We start from the raw sequence: 5448 nt of genomic DNA, 5'->3' as shown, positions 1-5448 counted from the left end.
GCGCACGAGTTTCCCACGAGGGGCTGCATCAGGACGAATTCAAAACTCAGGAAAATTGTCCTGGAACACCTTCCCTAAGGATGCTAGAATGCAATTGAAGAGGCAGGCGAGCGGCCACCACGGTCCTCTAGCAGTCCTTAGGGTGCGCGCAGAAGCCCGGTGCTCTGCGGCTTCGTTCTTCGCCCTCGTACAAGCTACCGCTCTGTCCGGCTCGCGGAGCAGGAGAAGCGGCTGCTTCGCGCACACAACAGCCGTACGCTCCGAAGCGCAGCTTCATCCGAAAGACGCCGGCGACCGGCGCTTGGCTTCGGACGGCTCCGGAGAGCCGTAGTGTGCGTCTGCACTAGACTGCATCATAGCGAAAAGCTTTGGCAGTGTGTCTCGCAGGGAGATAGCTTAGGAGCGCAGCGCACTTATGCCTCCCTTGTCCAGAAACTCGATTTTACTGCACACTCCAAAAACAGTGCTCTTACCAGGGAAAGATGTCAGATGCTCCCTGATGGCCGTGCTCTCTTCCTCCTCTTGCCCAACTTGTTGTTTTAACGTGCACATGCCGTCCTGGCATTCAGTGCACAGTGAAAGCAATCGCAAAAGTCCAGGTGCTGCTGACTCCCAAACACAAGGCGCTGGCTATGTTCTTGCTTCTCGACAACTCAACGCAGCCCTTCATTTCTGCAGTTGCCATCGAAGTCTCTGCACTCGGAGACTCAGAGGACGCGCACGAGTTTCCCACGAGGGGCTGCATCAGGACGAATTCAAAACTCAGGAAAATTGTCCTGGAACACCTTCCCTAAGGATGCTAGAATGCAATTGAAGAGGCAGGCGAGCGGCCACCACGGTCCTCTAGCAGTCCTTAGGGTGCGCGCAGAAGCCCGGTGCTCTGCGGCTTCGTTCTTCGCCCTCGTACAAGCTACCGCTCTGTCCGGCTCGCGGAGCAGGAGAAGCGGCTGCTTCGCGCACACAACAGCCGTACGCTCCGAAGCGCAGCTTCATCCGAAAGACGCCGGCGACCGGCGCTTGGCTTCGGACGGCTCCGGAGAGCCGTAGTGTGCGTCTGCACTAGACTGCATCATAGCGAAAAGCTTTGGCAGTGTGTCTCGCAGAGAGATAGCTTAGGAGCGCAGCGCACTTATGCCTCCCTTGTCCAGAAACTCGATTTTACTGCACACTCCAAAAACAGTGCTCTTTCCAGGGAAAGATGTCAGATGCTCCCTGATGGCCGTGCTCTCTTCCTCCTCTTGCCCAACTTGTTGTTTTAACGTGCACATGCCGTCCTGGCATTCAGTGCACAGTGAAAGCAATCGCAAAAGTCCAGGTGCTGCTGACTCCCAAACACAAGGCGCTGGCTATGTTCTTGCTTCTCGACAACTCAACGCAGCCCTTCATTTCTGCAGTTGCCATCGAGGTCTCTGCACTCGGAGACTCAGAGGACGCGCACGAGTTTCCCACGAGGGGCTGCATCAGGACGAATTCAAAACTCAGGAAAATTGTCCTGGAACACCTTCCCTAAGGATGCTAGAATGCAATTGAAGAGGCAGGCGAGCGGCCACCACGGTCCTCTAGCAGTCCTTAGGGTGCGCGCAGAAGCCCGGTGCTCTGCGGCTTCGTTCTTCGCCCTCGTACAAGCTACCGCTCTGTCCGGCTCGCGGAGCAGGAGAAGCGGCTGCTTCGCGCACACAACAGCCGTACGCTCCGAAGCGCAGCTTCAGCCGAAAGACGCCGGCGACCGGCGCTTGGCTTCGGACGGCTCCGGAGAGCCGTAGTGTGCGTCTGCACTAGACTGCATCATAGCGAAAAGCTTTGGCAGTGTGTCTCGCAGGGAGATAGCTTAGGAGCGCAGCGCACTTATGCCTCCCTTGTCCAGAAACACGATTTTACTGCACACTCCAAAAACAGTGCTCTTTCCAGGGAAAGATGTCAGATGCTCCCTGATGGCCGTGCTCTCTTCCTCCTCTTGCCCAACTTGTTGTTTTAACGTGCACATGCCGTCCTGGCATTCAGTGCACAGTGAAAGCAATCGCAAAAGTCCAGGTGCTGCTGACTCCCAAACACAAGGCGCTGGCTATGTTCTTGCTTCTCGACAACTCAACGCAGCCCTTCATTTCTGCAGTTGCCATCGAGGTCTCTGCACTCGGAGACTCAGAGGACGCGCACGAGTTTCCCACGAGGGGCTGCATCAGGACGAATTCAAAACTCAGGAAAATTGTCCTGGAACACCTTCCCTAAGGATGCTAGAATGCAATTGAAGAGGCAGGCGAGCGGCCACCACGGTCCTCTAGCAGTCCTTAGGGTGCGCGCAGAAGCCCGGTGCTCTGCGGCTTCGTTCTTCGCCCTCGTACAAGCTACCGCTCTGTCCGGCTCGCGGAGCAGGAGAAGCGGCTGCTTCGCGCACACAACAGCCGTACGCTCCGAAGCGCAGCTTCAGCCGAAAGACGCCGGCGACCGGCGCTTGGCTTCGGACGGCTCCGGAGAGCCGTAGTGTGCGTCTGCACTAGACTGCATCATAGCGAAAAGCTTTGGCAGTGTGTCTCGCAGAGAGATAGCTTAGGAGCGCAGCGCACTTATGCCTCCCTTGTCCAGAAACTCGATTTTACTGCACACTCCAAAAACAGTGCTCTTTCCAGGGAAAGATGTCAGATGCTCCCTGATGGCCGTGCTCTCTTCCTCCTCTTGCCCAACTTGTTGTTTTAACGTGCACATGCCGTCCTGGCATTCAGTGCACAGTGAAAGCAATCGCAAAAGTCCAGGTGCTGCTGACTCCCAAACACAAGGCGCTGGCTATGTTCTTGCTTCTCGACAACTCAACGCAGCCCTTCATTTCTGCAGTTGCCATCGAGGTCTCTGCACTCGGAGACTCAGAGGACGCGCACGAGTTTCCCACGAGGGGCTGCATCAGGACGAATTCAAAACTCAGGAAAATTGTCCTGGAACACCTTCCCTAAGGATGCTAGAATGCAATTGAAGAGGCAGGCGAGCGGCCACCACGGTCCTCTAGCAGTCCTTAGGGTGCGCGCAGAAGCCCGGTGCTCTGCGGCTTCGTTCTTCGCCCTCGTACAAGCTACCGCTCTGTCCGGCTCGCGGAGCAGGAGAAGCGGCTGCTTCGCGCACACAACAGCCGTACGCTCCGAAGCGCAGCTTCAGCCGAAAGACGCCGGCGACCGGCGCTTGGCTTCGGACGGCTCCGGAGAGCCGTAGTGTGCGTCTGCACTAGACTGCATCATAGCGAAAAGCTTTGGCAGTGTGTCTCGCAGGGAGATAGCTTAGGAGCGCAGCGCACTTATGCCTCCCTTGTCCAGAAACACGATTTTACTGCACACTCCAAAAACAGTGCTCTTTCCAGGGAAAGATGTCAGATGCTCCCTGATGGCCGTGCTCTCTTCCTCCTCTTGCCCAACTTGTTGTTTTAACGTGCACATGCCGTCCTGGCATTCAGTGCACAGTGAAAGCAATCGCAAAAGTCCAGGTGCTGCTGACTCCCAAACACAAGGCGCTGGCTATGTTCTTGCTTCTCGACAACTCAACGCAGCCCTTCATTTCTGCAGTTGCCATCGAGGTCTCTGCACTCGGAGACTCAGAGGACGCGCACGAGTTTCCCACGAGGGGCTGCATCAGGACGAATTCAAAACTCAGGAAAATTGTCCTGGAACACCTTCCCTAAGGATGCTAGAATGCAATTGAAGAGGCAGGCGAGCGGCCACCACGGTCCTCTAGCAGTCCTTAGGGTGCGCGCAGAAGCCCGGTGCTCTGCGGCTTCGTTCTTCGCCCTCGTACAAGCTACCGCTCTGTCCGGCTCGCGGAGCAGGAGAAGCGGCTGCTTCGCGCACACAACAGCCGTACGCTCCGAAGCGCAGCTTCAGCCGAAAGACGCCGGCGACCGGCGCTTGGCTTCGGACAGCTCCGGAGAGCCGTAGTGTGCGTCTGCACTAGACTGCATGATAACGAAAAGCTTCGGCAGTGTGTCTTAGCAGGGAGAAAGCTTAGGAGCGCAGCGCACTTATGCCTTCCTTATCCAGAAACACGATTTTACTGCACACTCCAAAAACACTGCCCTTTCCAGGGCAAGATGCCAGATGCTCTCTGATGCCCGTGCTCCCTTCCTGCTCTTGCCCAGCTCGTTGTTTTAACGTGCACATGCCGTCCTGGCATTCAGTGCACAGTGAAAGCAATCGCGAAAGTCCAGGTGCTGCTGACTCCCAAACACAAGGCGCTGGCTATGTTCTTGCTTCTCGACAACTGAACTCAGTCCTTCATTTCTGCAGTTGCCATCGAGGTCTCTGCACTCGGAGACTCAGACGACGAGCACGAGTTTCCCACGAGGGGCTGCATCAGGACGAATTCAAAACTCAGGAAAATTGTCCTGGAACACCTTCCATAAGGATGCTAGAATGGAATTGAAGAGGCAGGCGAGCGGCCACCACGGTCCTCTAGCAGTCCTTAGGGTGTGCGCAGAAGCCCGGTGCTCTGCGGCTTCGTTCTTCGCCCTCGTACAAGCTACCGCTCTGTCCGGCTCGCGGAGCAGGAGAAGCGGCTGCTTCGCGCACACAACAGCCGTACGCTCCGAAGCGCAGCTTCAGCCGAAAGACGCCGGCGACCGGCGCTTGGCTTCGGACGGCTCCGGAGAGCCGTAGTGTGCGTCTGCACTAGACTGCATGATAACGAAAAGCTTCGGCAGTGTGTCTTAGCAGGGAGATAGCTTAGGAGCGCAGCGCACTTATGCCTCCCTTGTCCAGAAACTCGATTTTACTGCACACTCCAAAAACAGTGCTCTTTCCAGGGAAAGATGTCAGATGTTCTCTGATGGCCGTGCTCTCTTCCTCCTCTTGCCCAGCTCGTTGTTTTAACGTGCACATGCCGTCCTGGCATTCAGTGCACAGTGAAAGCAATCGCGAAAGTCCAGGTGCTGCTGACTCCCAAACACAAGGCGCTGGCTATGTTCTTGCTTCTCGACAACTCAACGCAGCCCTTCATTTCTGCAGTTGCCATCGAGGTTTCTGTACTCGGAGACTCAGAGGACGAGCACGGGTTTCCCACGAGGGGCTGCATCAGGAGGAATTCAAAACTCAGGAAAATTGTCCTGGAACACCTTCCCTAAGGATGCTAGAATGCAATTGAAGAGGCAGGCGAGCGGCCACCACGGTCCTCTAGCAGTCCTTAGGGTGCGCGCAGAAGCCCGGTGCTCTGCGGCTTCGTTCTTCGCCCCCGTACAAGCTACCGCTCTGTCCGGCTCGCGGAGCAGGAGAAGCGGCTGCTTCGCGCACACAACAGCCGTACGCTCCGAAGCGCAGCTTCATCCGAAAGACGCCGGCGACCGGCGCTTGGCTTCGGACGGCTCCGGAGAGCCGTAGTGTGCGTCTGCACTAGACTGCATCATAGCGAAAAGCTTTGGCAGTGTGTCTCGCAGGGAGATAGCTTAGGAGCGCAGCGCACTTATGCCTCCCTTGTCCAGAA

Source organism: Lonchura striata, unplaced genomic scaffold, assembly GCF_046129695.1.
Source record: "Lonchura striata isolate bLonStr1 unplaced genomic scaffold, bLonStr1.mat Scaffold_97, whole genome shotgun sequence".
Lineage (NCBI taxonomy): Eukaryota > Metazoa > Chordata > Aves > Passeriformes > Estrildidae > Lonchura > Lonchura striata.
The sequence above is the reverse complement of the archived record's forward strand: the minus strand, read 5'-3'. Positions refer to the sequence as shown.